This window comes from Pseudorca crassidens, chromosome 1 (assembly GCF_039906515.1).
Source record: "Pseudorca crassidens isolate mPseCra1 chromosome 1, mPseCra1.hap1, whole genome shotgun sequence".
Lineage (NCBI taxonomy): Eukaryota > Metazoa > Chordata > Mammalia > Artiodactyla > Delphinidae > Pseudorca > Pseudorca crassidens.
The window spans coordinates 96,439,271-96,458,584 of NC_090296.1; positions in this window are offsets into that span (position 1 = coordinate 96,439,271).

Below are 19,314 nucleotides of genomic sequence, written 5' to 3' on the forward strand. Positions count from 1 at the left end.
ATTGAAATTAGCGCAGATACCTTTCCATAAGCCAAATATGTAATAGACAAGAGCTACTGCTTGCTCAACGAAGTGGACTCAACACCCCATATTAAACGCCTAAGAATATACCTGACTAGTAAGAATCTTAAAACCTATGGATTTATATGTCTCCGAAAGAGAATCAAGCGTGTGTACAGCGGCATAAACGCAGCAGTGATAGGATTGGTGAGGTTCGGTGAGCAAATACAGACCCTTTGAAGTCATATTGCATGGTACCCATTCCATGGTTCTCAACTCTCCAGGTTTAAGGGATTCTTCCTTCAGCTAAAACATGCATGTGGAACCCAGAGTATGATCCACCATGTGATCAGGAAACGTGTTCAAATGTGTCTCAGTTTTCGTCCCCTGGTACTCGGATGCAACATTCCAGACGCTTTACTAACACTCTCCCCACTTGGAGAGTCAGTGCCTTTAACCTCCTATTTGGCCCAATTTGCAAATTCTGCTGAAGATGAACAGGAATAGGGAGAACCAATGAGAGACTAGCTGGAGGTGTCTGGACGGGCAAATTTAACTCTCATTTCCCACCAGGAAGAGGAATTAACCAAAGGCTCAGCGAGCCATGCCGGAACCACACTAGGGCCTGAAGCAATTCTGCGGTGTTGCGGCCAGCTCACAAGAAAGCGAGTTGAAGAAAGGAGCTCAGGGGCACTGTAATTCACAAACCTGCAGAGTTATAAATGACAGCTATCATCCAAAAATATATTGAAGTAAGGCTGCCAAGAGGACTTGAAAGCGGGGCAGAATTGCAGGAAACCGATTTCAGGAGGTAGACTGGAATTGCATGTAAAGCATAGGAAAAGAGGCAGAACGTCCACAATGATGCACTTGGCCAAAAAGGACATATGCGTTTTTTCCTGAATATATTCAGGAAAAAACGCATACGCCCTTTTTGGCCAACCAAGCAAGCTTGCAAAGAAATCTGCACTACAATGAAGTCTCACTGCCCCCCGGTCAAAAGGGCCATCTGATAAACGTGTAAAATCCAGAAAGGCAGGACAGGCCATGGAGAACTGGGAGCCTAGTTAGACTGATGGGCGGGATGTAAATTGCCAACAGCCACTCTGGAGAAGTGTATGGTGTTTCCTGAAACATCTAAAAAACAAAGCAACAGAGCCTAGGGCACTTCCACTTATGGTCCTATAGATTAGGGAAATTAAAATCAAAAAGACACAGCCACCCCAAAGTTTGGAACGGCTCTGTTTACAAGAACCTCGTTTACGGTACAAGTTCAATATCGCAGAAAGCGAAAAATGGATAAAGAAGTTGTGGTACTTACGTACAATGCAATATCACTCAGCAATGAAATCTATGTCATCAGGCCAGTAGCAGCATAATGAGTGGATTCAGGTACGATGATTGTAAGTGAAATAAGTCACACAGAAAAAGAAACATCATAAGATATCACTAATACACGGAATGTAAACTTGCCTACACAGGAACTGAATTACAAAACAGAATAGGGTCTCAAATGTAGAAAACCAACTTATGCTTGCTTAAGGGGAAAGGTGAGTTGGGGTGCTGCATAAAACCAGAGATTGAAATTAGCACAGATACCTTTCCATAAGCCAAATATGTAATAGACAAGAGCTACTGCTTGCTCAACGAAGTGGACTCAACACCCCATATTAAACGCCTAAGAATATACCTGACTAGTAAGAATCTTAAAACCTATGGATTTATATGTCTCCGAAAGAGAACCAAGCGTGTGTACAGCGGCATAAACGCAGCAGTGATAGGATTGGTGAGGTTCGGTGAGCAAATGCAGACCCTTTGAAGTCATATTGCATGGTACCCATTCCATGGTTCTCAACTCTCCAGGTTTAAGGGATTCTTCCTTCAGCTAAAACATGCATGTGGAACCCAGAGTATGATCCACCGTGTGATCGGGAAACGTGTTCAAATATGTCTCAGATTTCGTCCCGTGGTACTCGGGTGCAACATTCCAGACACTTTACTAACACTCTCCCCACTTGGAGAGTCAGTGCCTTTAACCTCCTGTTTGGCCCAATTTGCAATTTCTGCGGAAAATGAACAGGAATAGGGAGAACCAATGACAGACTAGCTGGGGGTGTCTGGACGGGCAAATTTAACTCTCATTTCCCACCAGGAAGAGGAATTAACCAAAGGCTCAGCGAGCCATGCCGGAACCACACTAGGGCCTGAAGCAATCCTGCGGTGTTGCGGCCAGCTCACAAGAAAGCGAGTTGAAGAAAGGAGCTCAGGGGAACTGTAATTCACACACCTGCAGAGTTCTAAATGACAGCTATCGTCCAAAAATATATTGAAGTAAGGCTGCCAAGAGGACTTGAAAGCGGGGCAGAATTGCAGGAAACCGATTTCAGGAGGTAGACTGGAATTGCATGTAAAGCATAGGAAAAGAGGCAGAACGTCCACAATGATGCACTTGGCCAAAAAGGGCGTCTGCGTTTTTTCCTGAATATACTCAGGAAAAAACGCAGACGCCCTTTTTGGCCAACCAAGCAAGCTTGCAAAGGAAATCTGCACTACAATGAAGTCTCACTGCCCCCCGGTCAAAAGGGCCATCTGAAAAAAGTGTAAAATCCAAAAAGGCAGGACAGGCCAAGGAGAACTGGGAGCCTTGTTATGCTGATGGGCGGGATGTAAATTGCCAACAGCCACTCTGGAGAAGTGTATGGTGTTTCTTGAAACATCTAAGAAACAGAGCAACACAGCCTAAGGCACTTCCACTTATGGTCCTATAGATTAGGGAAATTAAAATCAAAAAGACACAGCCACCGCAATGTTTGGGACGGCTCTGTTTACAAGAACCTCGTTTACAATACAAGTTCAATATCACAGAAAGCGAAAAATGGATAAAGAAGTTGTGGTACTTACGTACAATGCAATATCACTCAGCAATGAAATGTATGTCATCAGGTCAGTAGCAGCATAATGAGTGGATTCAGGTACGATGATTCTAAGTGAAATAAGTCACACAGAAAAAGAAACATCATAAGATATCACTAATACACGGAATGTAAACTTGGTTACACAGGAACTGAATTACAAAACAGAATAGGGTCTCAAATGTAGAAAACCAACTTATGCTTGCTTAAGGGGAAAGGTGAGTTGGGGTGCTGCATAAAACCAGAGATAGAAATTAGCACAGATACCTTTCCATAAGCCAAATATGTAATAGGCAAGAGCTACTGCTTGCTCAACGAAGTGGACTCAACACCCCATATTAAACGCCTAAGAATATACCTGACTAGTAAGAATCTTAAAACCTATGGATTTATATGTCTCTGAAAGAGAATCAAGCATGTGTACAGCGGCATAAATGCAACAGTGATAGGATTGGTGAGGTTCGGTGAGCAAATGCAGACCCTTTGAAGTCATATTGCAGGGTTCCCATTCCATGGTTCTCAACTCTTCAGGTTTAAGGGATTCTTCCTTCAGCTAAAACATGCATGTGGAACCCAGAGTATGATCCAACGTGTGATCGGGAAACGTGTTCAAATATGTCTCAGTTTTCATCCCCTGGTACTCGGGTGCAACATTCCAGACGCTTTACTAACACTCTCCCCACTTGGAGAGTCAGTGCCTTTAACCTCCTGTTTGGCCCAGTTTGCAATTTCTGTGGAAAATGAACAGGAATAGGGAGAACAAATGAGAGACTAGCTGGAGGAGTCTGGACGGGCAAATTTAACTCTCATTTCCCACCAGGAAGAGGAATTAACCAAAGGTTCAGCGTGCCATGCCGGAACCACACTAGGGCCTGAAGCAATCCTGCGGTGTTGCGGCCAGCTCACAAGAAAGCGAGTTGAAGAAAGGAACTCAGGGGCCCTGTAATTCACAAACCTGCAGAGTTATAAATGACAGCTATCGTCCAAAAATATATTGAAGTAAGGCGGCCAAGAGGACTTGAAAGCGGGGCAGAATTGCAGGAAACCGATTTCAGGAGGTAGACTGGAATTGCATGTAAAGCATAGGAAAAGAGGCAGAACGTCCTCAATGATGCACTTGGCCAAAAAGGGCGTATGCGTTTTTTCCTGAATATACTCAGGAAAAAACGCAGACACCCTTTTTGGCCCACCAAGCAAGCTTGCAACGGAAATCTGCACTACAATGAAGTCTCACTGCCCCCCGTTCAAAAGGGCCATCTGAAAAAAGTGTAAAATCCAGAAAGGCAGGACAGGCCATGGAGAACTGGGAGCCTTATTATGCTGATGGGCGGGATATAAATTGCCAACAGCCACTCTGGAGAAGTGTATGGTGTTTCCTGAAACATCTAAAAAACAAGCAACAGAGCCTAGAGCACTTCCACTTATGGTCCTATAGATTAGGGAAATTAAAATCAAAAACACAGCCACCCCAAAGTTTGGGACAGCTCTGTTTACAAGAACCTCGTTTACGGTACAAGTTCAATATCGCAGAAAGCGAAAAATGGATAAAGAAGTTGTGGTACTTACGTACAATGCAATATCACTCAGCAATGAAATCTATGTCATCAGGCCAGTAGCAGCATAATGAGTGGATTCAGGTACGATGATTCTAAGTGAAATAAGTCACACAGAAAAAGAAACATCATAAGGTATCACTAATACACGGAATGTAAACTTGGCTACACAGGAACTGAATTACAAAACAGAACAGGGTCTCAAATGTAGAAAACCAACTTATGCTTGCTTAAGGGGAAAGGTGAGTTGGGGTGCTGCAGAAAACCAGAGATTGAAATTAACACAGATAGCTTTCCATAAGACAAATATGTAATAGACAAGAGCTACACCTTGCTCAACGAAGCGGACTCAACACCCCATATTAAACGCCTAAGAATATACCTGACTAGTAAGAATCTTAAAACCTATGGATTTATATGCCTCTGAAAGAGAATCAAGCGTGTGTACAGCGGCATAAAGGCAGCAGTGAAAGGATTGGTGAGGTTCGGTGAGCAAATGAAGACCGTTTGAAGTCATATTGCATGGTACCCACTCCATGGTTCTCAACTCTCCAGGTTTAAGGGATTCTTCCTTCAGCTAAAACATGCATGTGGAACCCAGAGTATGATCCACCGTGTGATCGGGAAACGTGTTCAAATGTGTCTCAGTTTTCGTCTCCTGGTACTCGGATGCAACATTCCAGACGTTTTACTAACACTCTCCCCACTTGGAGAGTCAGTGCCTTTAACCTCCTGTTTGGCCCAGTTTGCAATTTCTGCAGAAAAGGAACAGGAATAGGCAGAACGAATGAGAGACTAGCTGGAGGTGTCTGGACGGGCAAATTTAACTCTCATTTCCCACCAGGAAGAGGAATTAACCAAAGGCTCACTGAGATATGCCGGAACCACACTAGGGCCTGAAGCAATCCTGCGGTGTTGCGGCCAGCTCACAAGAAAGCGAGTTGAAGAAAGGAGCTCAGAGGCACTGTCATTCACAAACCTGCAGAGTTATACATGACAGCTATCGTCCAAAAATATATTGAAGTAAGGCTGCCAAGAGGACTTGAAATCGGGGAAGAATTGCAGGAAACCGATTTCAGGAGGTAGACTGGAATTGCATGTAAAGCATAGGAAAAGAGGCAGAACATCCACAATGATGCACTTGGCCAAAAAGGGCGTATGCGTTTTTTCCTGAATACATTCAGGAAAAAACGCATATGCACTTTTTGGCCAAGGAAGCAAGCTTGCAAAGGAAATCTCCACTACAATGAAGTCTCACTGCCCCCCGGTCAAAAGGGCCATCTGAAAAAAGTGTAAAATCCAGAAAGGCAGGACAGGCCATGGAGAACTGGGAGCCTTCTTATGCTGATGGGCGGGATGTAAATTGCCAACAGCCACTCTGGAGAAGTGTATGGTGTTTCCTGAAACATCTAAAAAACAAAGCAACAGAGCCTAGGGCACTTCCACTTATGGTCCTATAGATTAGGGAAATTAAAATCAAAAAGACACAGCCACCCCAAAGTTTGGGACGGCTCTGTTTACAAGAACCTCATTTATGGTACAAGTTCAATATCGCAGAAAGCGAAAAATGGATAAAGAAGTTGTGGTACTTACGTACAATGCAATATCACTCAGCAATGAAATCTATGTCATCAGGCCAGTAGCAGCATAATGAGTGGATTTAGGTGCGATGATTCTAAGAGAAATAAGTCAAACAGAAAAAGAAACATCATAAGTTATCACTAATACACGGAATGTAAACTTGGCTACACAGGAACTGAAGTACAAAACAGGATAGGTTCTCAAATGTAGAAAACCAACTTATGCTTGCTTAAGGGGAAAGGTGAGTTGGGGTGCTGCATAAAACCAGAGATTGAAATTAGCACAGATACCTTTCCATAAGCCAAATATGTAATAGACAAGAGCTACTCCTTGCTCAACGAAGTGGACTCAACACCCCATATTAAACGCCGAAGAATATACCTGACTAGTAAGAATCTTAAAACCTATGGATTTATATGTCTCCGAAAGAGAATCAAGCGTGTGTACAGCGGCATAAACGCAGCAGTGATAGGATTGGTGAGGTTCGGTGAGCAAATGCAGACCCTTTGAAGGCATACTGCATGGTACCCATTCCATGGTTCTCAACTCTCCTGGATTAAAGGATTCTTCCTTCAGCTAAAACATGCATGTGGAACCCAGAGTATGATCCACCGTGTGATCGGGAATCGTGTTCAAATATGTCTCAGTTTTCATCCCCTGATACTCGGGTGCAACAATCCAGACGCTTTACTAACACTCTCCCCACTTGGAGAGTCAGTGCCTTTAACCTCCTATTTGGCCCAATTTGCAAATTCTGCTGAAGATGAACAGGAATAGGGAGAACCAATGAGAGACTAGCTGGAGGTGTCTGGACGGGCAAATTTAACTCTCATTTCCCACCAGGAAGAGGAATTAACCAAAGGCTCAGCGAGCCATGCCGGAACCACACTAGGGCCTGAAGCAATTCTGCGGTGTTGCGGCCAGCTCACAAGAAAGCGAGTTGAAGAAAGGAGCTCAGGGGCACTGTAATTCACAAACCTGCAGAGTTATAAATGACAGCTATCATCCAAAAATATATTGAAGTAAGGCTGCCAAGAGGACTTGAAAGCGGGGCAGAATTGCAGGAAACCGATTTCAGGAGGTAGACTGGAATTGCATGTAAAGCATAGGAAAAGAGGCAGAACGTCCACAATGATGCACTTGGCCAAAAAGGACATATGCGTTTTTTCCTGAATATATTCAGGAAAAAACGCATATGCCCTTTTTGGCCAACCAAGCAAGCTTGCAAAGGAAATCTGCACTACAATGAAGTCTCACTGCCCCCCGGTCAAAAGGGCCATCTGAAAAACGTGTAAAATCCAGAAAGGCAGGACAGGCCATGGAGAACTGGGAGCCTAGTTAGACTGATGGGCGGGATGTAAATTGCCAACAGCCACTCTGGAGAAGTGTATGGTGTTTCCTGAAACATCTAAAAAACAAAGCAACAGAGCCTAGGGCACTTCCACTTATGGTCCTATAGATTAGGGAAATTAAAATCAAAAAGACACAGCCACCCCAAAGTTTGGAACGGCTCTGTTTACAAGAACCTCGTTTACGGTACAAGTTCAATATCGCAGAAAGCGAAAAATGGATAAAGAAGTTGTGGTACTTACGTACAATGCAATATCACTCAGCAATGAAATCTATGTCATCAGGCCAGTAGCAGCATAATGAGTGGATTCAGGTACGATGATTGTAAGTGAAATAAGTCACACAGAAAAAGAAACATCATAAGATATCACTAATACACGGAATGTAAACTTGCCTACACAGGAACTGAATTACAAAACAGAATAGGGTCTCAAATGTAGAAAACCAACTTATGCTTGCTTAAGGGGAAAGGTGAGTTGGGGTGCTGCATAAAACCAGAGATTGAAATTAGCACAGATACCTTTCCATAAGCCAAATATGTAATAGACAAGAGCTACTGCTTGCTCAACGAAGTGGACTCAACACCCCATATTAAACGCCTAAGAATATACCTGACTAGTAAGAATCTTAAAACCTATGGATTTATATGTCTCCGAAAGAGAACCAAGCGTGTGTACAGCGGCATAAACGCAGCAGTGATAGGATTGGTGAGGTTCGGTGAGCAAATGCAGACCCTTTGAAGTCATATTGCATGGTACCCATTCCATGGTTCTCAACTCTCCAGGTTTAAGGGATTCTTCCTTCAGCTAAAACATGCATGTGGAACCCAGAGTATGATCCACCGTGTGATCGGGAAACGTGTTCAAATGTGTCTCAGATTTCGTCCCCTGGTACTCGGGTGCAACATTCCAGACACTTTACTAACACTCTCCCCACTTGGAGAGTCAGTGCCTTTAACCTCCTGTTTGGCCCAATTTGCAAATTCTGCTGAAGATGAACAGGAATAGGGAGAACCAATGAGAGACTAGCTGGAGGTGTCTGGACGGGCAAATTTAACTCTCATTTCCCACCAGGAAGAGGAATTAACCAAAGGCTCAGCGAGCCATGCCGGAACCACACTAGGGCCTGAAGCAATCCTGCGGTGTTGCGGCCAGCTCACAAGAAAGCGAGTTGAAGAAAGGAGCTCAGGGGCACTGTAATTCACAAACCTGCAGAGTTAAAAATGACAGCTATCGTCCAAAAATATATTGAAGTAAGGCTGCCAAGAGGACTTGAAAGCGGGGCAGAATTGCAGGAAACCGATTTCAGGAGGTAGACTGGAATTGCATGTAAAGCATAGGAAAAGAGGCAGAACGTCCACAATGATGCACTTGGCCAAAAAGGGCGTATGCGTTTTTTCCTGAATATACTCAGGAAAAAACGCAGACACCCTTTTTGGCCAACCAAGCAAGCTTGTAAAGGAAATCTGCACTACAATGAAGTCTCACTGCCCCCCGTTCAAAAGGGCCATCTGAAAAAAGTGTAAAATCCAGAAAGGCAGGACAGGCCATGGAGAACTGGGAGCCTTCTTATGCTGATGGGCGGGATGTAAATTGCCAACAGCCACTCTGGAGAAGTGTATGGTGTTTCCTGAAACATCTAAAAAACAAGCAACAGAGCCTAGGGCACTTCCACTTATGGTCCTATAGATTAGGGAAATTAAAATGAAAAAGACACAGCCACCCCAAAGTTTGGGACAGCTCTGTTTACAAGAACCTCGTTTACGGTACAAGTTCAATATCGCAGAATGCGAAAAATGGATAAAAAAGTTGTGGTACTTACGTACAATGCAATATCACTCAGGAATGAAATCTATGTCATCAGGCCCGTAGCAGCATAATGAGTGGATTCAGGTACGATGATTCTAATTGAAATAAGTCACACAGAAAAAGAAACATCATAAGATATCACTAATACACGGAATGTAAACTTGGCTACACAGGAACTGAATTACAACACAGAATAGGGTCTCAAATGTAGAAAACCAACTTATGCTTGCTTAAGCGGAAAGGTGAGTTGGGGTGCTGCATAAAACCAGAGATTGAAATTAGCACAGATACCTTTCAATAAGCCAAATATGTAATAGGCAAGAGCTACTGCTTGCTCAACGAAGTGGACTCAACACCCCATATTAAACGCCTAAGAATATACCTGACTAGTAAGAATCTTAAAACCTATGGATTTATATGTCTCCAAAACAGAATCAAGCGTGTGTACAGCGGCATAAACGCAACAGTGATAGGATTGGTGAGGATTGGTGACCAAATGCAGACCCTTTGATGTCGTATTGCATGGTACCCATTCCATGGGTCTCAACTCTCCAGGTTTAAGGGATTCTTCCTTCAGCTAAAACATGCATGTGGAACCCAGAGTATGATCCACCGTGTGATCGGGAAACGTGTTCAAATGTGTCTCAGTTTTCGTCCCCTGGTACTCGGGTGCAACATTCCAGATGCTTTACGAACACTCTCCCCACTTGGAGAGTCAGTGCCTTTAACCTCCTGTTTGGCCCAGTTTGCAATTTCTGCGGAATATGAACAGGAATAGGGAGAACCAATGACAGACTAGCTGGGGGTGTCTGGACGGGCAAATTTAACTCTCATTTCCCACCAGGAAGAGGAATTAACCAAAGGCTCAGCGTGCCATGCCGGAACCACACTAGGGCCTGAAGCAATCCTGCGGTGTTGCGGATAGCTCACAAGAAAGCGAGTTGAAGAAAGGAGCTCAGGGGCACTGTAATTCACAAACCTGCAGAGTTATAAATGACAGCTATCGTCCAAAAATATATTGAAGTAAGGCTGCCAAGAGGACTTGAAAGCGGGGCAGAATTGCAGGAAACCGATTTTAGGAGGTAGACTGGAATTGCATGTAAAGCATAGGAAAAGAGGCAGAACGTCCACAATGATGCACTTGGCCAAAAAGGGCGTATGCGTTTTTTCCTGAATATATTCAGGAAAAAACGCATATGCCCTTTTTGGCCAACCAAGCAAGCTTGCAAAGGAAATCTGCACTACAATGAAGTCTCACTGCCCCCCGGTCAAAAGGGCCATCTGAAAAAAGTGTAAAATCCAGAAAGGCAGGACAGGCCATGGAGAACTGGGAGCCTTCTTATGCTGATGGGCGGGATGTAAATTGCAAACAGCCACTCTGGAGAAGTGTATGGTGTTTCCTGAAATATCTAAAAAACAAAGCAACAGAGCCTAGGGCACTTCCACTTATGGTCCTATAGCTTAGGGAAATTAAAATCAAAAAGACACAGCCACCCCATAGTTTGGGACAGCTCTGTTTACAAGAACCTCGTTTACGGTACAAGTTCAATATCGCAGAAAGCGAAAAATGGATAAAGAAGTTGTGGTACTTACGTACAATGCAATATCACTCAGCAATGAAATGTATGTCATCAGGCCAGTAGCAGCATAATGAGTGGATTCAGGTACGATGATTCTAAGTGAAATAAGTCACACAGAAAAAGAAACATCATAAGGTATCACTAATACACGGAATGTAAACTTGGCTACACAGGAACTGAATTACAAAACAGAATAGGGTCTCAAATGTAGAAAACCAACTTACGCTTGCTTACGAGGAAAGGTTAGTTGGGGTGCTGCATAAAACCAGAGATTGAAATTAACACAGATACCTTTCCATAAGCCAAATATGTAATAGACAAGAGCTACTGCTTGCTCAACGAAGTGGACTCAACACCACATATTAAAAGCCTAAGAATATACCTGACTAGTAAAAATCTTAAAACCTATGGATTTATATGTCTCCGAAAGAGAATTAAGTGTGTTTACAGCGGCATAAACGCAGCAGTGATAAGATTGGTGAGGTTCGGTGAGCAAATGCAGACCCTTTGAAGTCATATTGCATGGTACCCATTCCATGGTTCTCAACTCTCCAGGTTTAAGGGATTCTTCCTTCATCTAAAACATGCATGTGGAACCCAGAGTATGATCCACCGTGTGATCGGGAAACGTGTTCAAATGTGTCTCAGTTTTCGTCCCCTGGTACTCGGGTGCAACATTCCAGACGCTTTACTAACACTCTCCCCCACTTGGAGAGTCAGTGCCTTTAAACTCCTGTTTGGCCCAGTTTGCAATTTCTGCGGAAAATGAACAGGAATAGGGAGAACCAATGAGAGACTAGCTGGAGGTGTCTGGACTGGCAAATTTAACTCTCATTTCCCACCAGGAAGAGGAATTAACCAAAGGCTCAGCCTGCCGTGCCGGAACCACACTAGGGCCTGAAGCAATCCTGCGGTGTTGCGGCCAGCTCACAAGAAAGCGAGTTGAAGAAAGGAGCTCAGGGGCACTGTAATTCACAAACCTGCAGAGTTATAAATGACAGCTATCGTCCAAAAATATATTGAAGTAAGGCTGCCAAGAGGACTTGAAAGTGGGGCAGAATTGCAGGAAACCGATTTCAGGAGGTAGACTGGAATTGCATGTAAAGCATAGGAAAAGAGGCAGAACGTCCACAATGATGCACTTGGCCAAAAAGGACATATGCGTTTTTTCCTGAATATATTCAGGAAAAAACGCATACGCCCTTTTTGGCCAACCAAGCAAGCTTGCAAAGGAAATCTGCACTACAATGAAGTCTCACTGCCCCCCGGTCAAAAGGGCCATCTGAAAAAAGTGTAAAATCCAGAAAGGCAGGACAGGCCATGGAGAACTGGGAGCTTAGTTAGACTGATGGGCGGGATGTAAATTGCCAACAGCCACTCTGGAGAAGTGTATGGTGTTTCCGGAAACATCTAAAAAACAAAGCAACAGAGCCTAGGGCACTTCCACTTATGGTCCTATAGATTAGGGAAATTAAAATAAAAAAGACACAGCCACCCCAAAGTTTGGAACGGCTCTGTTTACAAGAACCTCGTTTACGGTACAAGTTCAATATCGCAGAAAGCAAAAAATGGATAAAGAAGTTGTGGTACTTACGTACAATGCAATATCACTCAGCAATGAAATCTATGTCATCAGGCCAGTAGCAGCATAATGAGTGGATTCAGGTACGATGATTCTAAGTGAAATAAGTCACACAGAAAAAGAAACATCATAAGATATCACTAATACACGGAATGTAAAGTTGGCTACACAGGAACTGAATTACAAAACAGAATAGGGTCTCAAATGTAGAAAACCAACTTATGCTTGCTTAAGGGGAAAGGTGAGTTGGGGTGCTGCATAAAACCAGAGATTGAAATTAGCACAGATACCTTTCCATAAGCCAAATATGTAATAGACAAGAGCTACTGCTTGCTCAACGAAGTGGACTCAACACCCCATATTAAACGCCTAAAAATATACCTGACTAGTAAGAATCTTAAAACCTATGGATTGATATGTCTCCGAAAGAGAATCAAGCGTGTGTACAGCGGCATAAACGCAGCTGTGATAGGATTGGTGAGGTTCGGTGAGCAAATGCAGACCCTTTGAAGTCATATTGCATGGTACCCATTCCATGGTTCTCAACTCTCCAGGTTTAAGGGATTCTTCCTTCAGATAAAACATGCATGTGGAACCCAGAGTATGATCCACCGTGTGATCGGGAAACGTGTTCAAATGTGTCTCAGTTTTCGTCCCCTGGTACTCGGGTGCAACATTCCAGATGCTTTACTAACACTCTCCCCACTTGGAGAGTCAGTGCCTTTAACCTCCTGTTTGGCCCAGTTTGCAATTTCTTCTTAAAATGAACAGGAATAGGGAGAACCAATGAGAGACTAGCTGGAGGTGTCTGGACGGGCAAATTTTACTCTCATTTCCCACCAGGAAGAGGAATTAACCAAAGGCTCAGCCTGCCGTGCCGGAACCACACTAGGGCCTGAAGCAATCCTGCGGTGTTGCGGCCAGCTCACAAGAAAGCGAGTTGAAGAAAGGAGCTCAGGGGCACTGTAATTCACAAACCTGCAGAGTTATAAATGACAGATAACGTCCAAAAATATATTGAAGTAAGGCTGCCAAGAGGACTTGAAAGCGGGGCAGAATTGCAGGAAACCGATTTCAGGAGGTAGACTGGAATTGCATGTAAAACATAGGAAAAGAGGCAGAACGTCCACAATGATGCACTTGGCCAAAAAGGGCGTATTCTTTTTTTCCTGAATATATTCAGGAAAAAACGCATACGCCCTTTTTGGCCAACCAAGCAAGCTTGCAAAGGAAATCTGCACTACAATGAAGTCTCACTGCCCCCCGGTCAAAAGGGTCATCTGAAAAAAGTGTAAAATCCAGAAAGGCAGGACAGGCCATGGAGAACTGGGAGCCTAGTTAGACTGATGGGCGGGATGTAAATTGCCAACAGCCACTCTGGAGAAGTGTATGGTGTTTCCTGAAACATCTAAAAAACAAAGCAACAGAGCCTAGGGCACTTCCACTTATGGTCCTATAGATTAGGGAAACTAAAATCAAAAAGACACAGCCACCCCAAAGTTTGGAACGGCTCTGTTTACAAGATCCTCGTTTACGGTACAAGTTCAATATCGCAGAAAGCAAAAAATGGATAAAGAAGTTGTTGTACTTACGTACAATGCAATATCACTCAGCAATGAAATCTATGTCATCAGGCCAGTAGCAGCATAATGAGTGGATTCAGGTACGATGATTCTAAGTGAAATAAGTCACACAGAAAAAGAAACATCATAAGATATCACTAATACACGGAATGTAAACTTGCCTACACAGGAACTGAATTACAAAACAGAATAGGGTCTCAAATGTAGAAAACCAACTTATGCTTGCTTAAGGGGAAAGGTGAGTTGGGGTGCTGCATAAAACCAGAGATTGAAATTAGCACAGATACCTTTCCATAAGCCAAATATGTAATAGACAAGAGCTACTGCTTGCTCAACGAAGTGGACTCAACACCCCATATTAAACGCCTAAAAATATACCTGACTAGTAAGAATCTTAAAACCTATGGATTGATATGTCTCCGAAAGAGAATCAAGCGTGTGTACAGCGGCATAAACGCAGCAGTGATAGGATTGGTGAGGTTCGGTGAGCAAATGAAGACCCTTTGAAGTCATATTGCATGGTACCCATTCCATGGTTCTCAACTCTCCAGGTTTAAGGGATTCTTCCTTCAGATAAAACATGCATGTGGAACCCAGAGTATGATCCACCGTGTGATCGGGAAACGTGCTCAAATGTGTCTCAGTTTTCGTCCCCTGGTACTCGGGTGCAACATTCCAGATGCTTTACTAACACTCTCCCCACTTGGAGAGTCAGTGCCTTTAACATCCTGTTTGGCCCAGTTTGCAATTTCTTCGGAAAATGAACAGGAATAGGGAGAACCAATGAGAGACTAGCTGGAGGTGTCTGGACGGGCAAATTTTACTCTCATTTCCCACCAGGAAGAGGAATTAACCAAAGGCTCAGCCTGCCGTGCCGGAACCACACTAGGTCCTGAAGCAATCCTGCGGTGTTGCGGCCAGCTCACAAGAAAGCGAGTTGAAGAAAGGAGCTCAGGGGCACTGTAATTCACACACCTGCAGAGTTATAAATGACAGCTATCGTCCAAAAATATATTGAAGTAAGGCTGCCAAGAGGACTTGAAAGCGGGGCAGAATTGCAGGAAACCGATTTCAGGAGGTAGACTGGAATTGCATGTAAAGCATAGGAAAAGAGGCAGAACGTCCACAATGATGCACTTGGCCAAAAAGGGCGTATTCTTTTTTTCCTGAATATATTCAGGAAAAAACGCATACGCCCTTTTTGGCCAACCAAGCAAGCTTGCAAAGGAAATCTGCACTACAATGAAGTCTCACTGCCCCCCGGTCAAAAGGGCCATCTGAAAAAAGTGTAAAATCCAGAAAGGCAGGACAGGCCATGGAGAACTGGGAGCCTAGTTAGACTGATGGGCGGGATGTAAATTGCCAACAGCCACTCTGGAGAAGTGTATGGTGTTTCCTGAAACATCTAAAAAACAAAGCAACAGAGCCTAGGGCACTTCCACTTATGGTCCTATAGATTAGGGAAACTAAAATCAAAAAGACACAGCCACCCCAAAGTTTGGAACGGCTCTGTTTACAAGAACCTCGGTTACGGTACAAGTTCAATATCGCAGAAAGCAAAAAATGGATAAAGAAGTTGTGGTACTTACGTACAATGCAATATCACTCAGCAATGAAATCTATGTCATCAGGCCAGTAGCAGCATAATGAGTGGATTCAGGTACGATGATTCTAAGTGAAATAAGTCACACAGAAAATGAAACATCATAAGATATCACTAATACACGGAATGTAAACTTGCCTACACAGGAACTGAATTACAAAACAGAATAGGGTCTCAAATGTAGAAAACCAACTTATGCTTGCTTAAGGGGAAAGGTGAGTTGGGGTGCTGCATAAAACCAGAGATTGAAATTAGCACAGATACCTTTCCATAAGCCAAATATGTAATAGACAAGAGCTACTGCTTGCTCAACGAAGTGGACTCAACACCCCATATTAAACGCCTAAAAATATACCTGACTAGTAAGAATCTTAAAACATATGGATTGATATGTCTCCGAAAGAGAATCAAGCGTGTGTACAGCGGCATAAACGCAGCAGTGATAGGATTGGTGAGGTTCGGTGAGCAAATGCAGACCCTTTGAAGTCATATTGCATGGTACCCATTCCATGGTTCTCAACTCTCCAGGTTTAAGGGATTCTTCCTTCAGATAAAACATGCATGTGGAACCCAGAGTATGATCCACCGTGTGATCGGGAAACGTGTTCAAATGTGTCTCAGTTTTCGTCCCCTGGTACTCGGGTGCAACATTCCAGATGCTTTACTAACACTCTCCCCACTTGGAGAGTCAGTGCCTTTAACCTCCTGTTTGGCCCAGTTTGCAATTTCTTCGGAAAATGAACAGGAACAGGGAGAATCAATGAGAGACTAGCTGGAGGTGTCTGGACGGGCAAATTTTACTCTCATTTCCCACCAGGAAGAGGAATTAACCAAGGGCTCAGCCTGCCGTGCCGGAACCACACTAGGGCCTGAAGCAATCCTGCGGTGTTGCGGCCAGCTCACAAGAAAGCGAGTTGAAGAAAGGAGCTCAGGGGCACTGTAATTCACACACCTGCAGAGTTATAAATGACAGCTATCGTGCAAAAATATATTGAAGTAAGGCTGCCAAGAGGACTTGAAAGCGGGGCAGAATTGCAGGAAACCGATTTCAGGAGGTAGACTGGAATTGCATGTAAAGCATAGGAAAAGAGGCAGAACGTCCACAATGATGCACTTGGCCAAAAAGGGCGTATTCTTTTTTTCCTGAATATATTCAGGAAAAAACGCATACGCCCTTTTTGGCCAACCAAGCAAGCTTGCAAAGGAAATCTGCACTACAATGAAGTCTCACTGCCCCCCGGTCAAAAGGGCCATCTGAAAAAAGTGTAAAATCCAGAAAGGCAGGACAGGCCATGGAGAACTGGGAGCCTAGTTAGACTGATGGGCGGGATGTAAATTGCCAACAGCCACTCTGGAGAAGTGTATGGTGTTTCCTGAAACATCTAAAAAACAAAGCAACAGAGCCTAGGGCACTTCCACTTATGGTCCTATAGATTAGGGAAACTAAAATCAAAAAGACACAGCCACCCCAAAGTTTGGAACGGCTCTGTTTACAAGAACCTCGGTTACGGTACAAGTTCAATATCGCAGAAAGCAAAAAATGGATAAAGAAGTTGTGGTACTTACGTACAATGCAATATCACTCAGCAATGAAATCTATGTCATCAGGCCAGTAGCAGCATAATGAGTGGATTCAGGTACGATGATTCTAAGTGAAATAAGTCACACAGAAAATGAAACATCATAAGATATCACTAATACACGGAATGTAAACTTGCCTACACAGGAACTGAATTACAAAACAGAATAGGGTCTCAAATGTAGAAAACCAACTTATGCTTGCTTAAGGGGAAAGGTGAGTTGGGGTGCTGCATAAAACCAGAGATTGAAATTAGCACAGATACCTTTCCATAAGCCAAATATGTAATAGACAAGAGCTACTGCTTGCTCAACGAAGTGGACTCAACACCCCATATTAAACGCCTAAAAATATACCTGACTAGTAAGAATCTTAAAACATATGGATTGATATGTCTCCGAAAGAGAATCAAGCGTGTGTACAGCGGCATAAACGCAGCAGTGATAGGATTGGTGAGGTTCGGTGAGCAAATGCAGACCCTTTGAAGTCATATTGCATGGTACCCATTCCATGGTTCTCAACTCTCCAGGTTTAAGGGATTCTTCCTTCAGATAAAACATGCATGTGGAACCCAGAGTATGATCCACCGTGTGATCGGGAAACGTGTTCAAATGTGTCTCAGTTTTCGTCCCCTGGTACTCGGGTGCAACATTCCAGATGCTTTACTAACACTCTCCCCACTTGGAGAGTCAGTGCCTTTAACCTCCTGTTTGGCCCAGTTTGCAATTTCTTCGGAAAATGAACAGGAACAGGGAGAATCAATGAGAGACTAGCTGGAGGTGTCTGGACGGGCAAATTTTACTCTCATTTCCCACCAGGAAGAGGAATTAACCAAGGGCTCAGCCTGCCGTGCCGGAACCACACTAGGGCCTGAAGCAATCCTGCGGTGTTGCGGCCAGCTCACAAGAAAGCGAGTTGAAGAAAGGAGCTCAGGGGCACTGTAATTCACACACCTGCAGAGTTATAAATGACAGCTATCGTGCAAAAATATATTGAAGTAAGGCTGCCAAGAGGACTTGAAAGCGGGGCAGAATTGCAGGAAACCGATTTCAGGAGGTAGACTGGAATTGCATGTAAAGCATAGAAAAAGAGGCAGAACGTCCACAATGATGCACTTGGCCAAAAAGGGCGTATGCGTTTTTTCCTGAATATATTCAGGAAAAAACGCATACGCCCTTTTTGGCCAACCAAGCAAGCTTGCAAAGGAAATCTGCACTACAATGAAGTCTCACTGCCCCCCGGTCAGAAGGGTCATCTGAAAAAAGTGTAAAACCCAGAAAGGCAGGACAGGCCATGGAGAACTGGGAGCCTAGTTAGGCTGATGGGCGGGATGTAAATTGCCAACAGCCACTCTGGAGAAGTGTATGGTGTTTCCTGAAACATCTAAAAAACAAAGCAACAGAGCCTAGGGCACTTCCACTTATGGTCCTATAGCTTAGGGAAATTAAAATCAAAAAGACACAGCCACCCCAAAATTTGGGACGGCTCTGTTTACAGGAACCTCATTTACGGTACAAGTTCAATATCACAGAAAGCGAAAAATGGATAAAGAAGTTGTGGTACTAACGTACAATGCAATATCACTCAGCAAATAAATCTATGTCATCAGGCCCATAGCAGCATAATGAGTGGATTCAGGTATGATGATTCTAAGTGAAATAAGTCACACAAAAAAACAAACATCATAAGATATCACTAATACACGGAATGTAAACTTGGCTACACAGGAACTGAATTACAAAACAGAATAGGGTCTCAAATGTAGAAAACCAACTTATGCTTGCTTAAGGGGAAAGGTGAGTTGGGGTGCTGCATAAAACCAGAGATTGAAATTAGCACAGATACCTTTCCATAAGCCAAATATGTAATAGACAAGAGCTACTGCTTGCTCAACGAAGTGGACTCAACACCCCATATTAAACGCCTAAGAATATACCTGACTAGTAAGAATCTTAAAACCTATGGATTTATATGTCTCCGAAAGAGAATCAAGCGTGTGTACAGCGACATAAACGCAGCAGTGATAAGATTGGTGAGGTTCGGTGAGCAAATGCAGACCCTTTGAAGTCATATTGCATGGTACCCATTCCATGGTTCTCAACTCTCCAGGTTTAAGGGATTCTTCCTTCAGCTAAAACATGCATGTGGAACCCAGAATATGATCCACCGTGTGATCGGGAAAC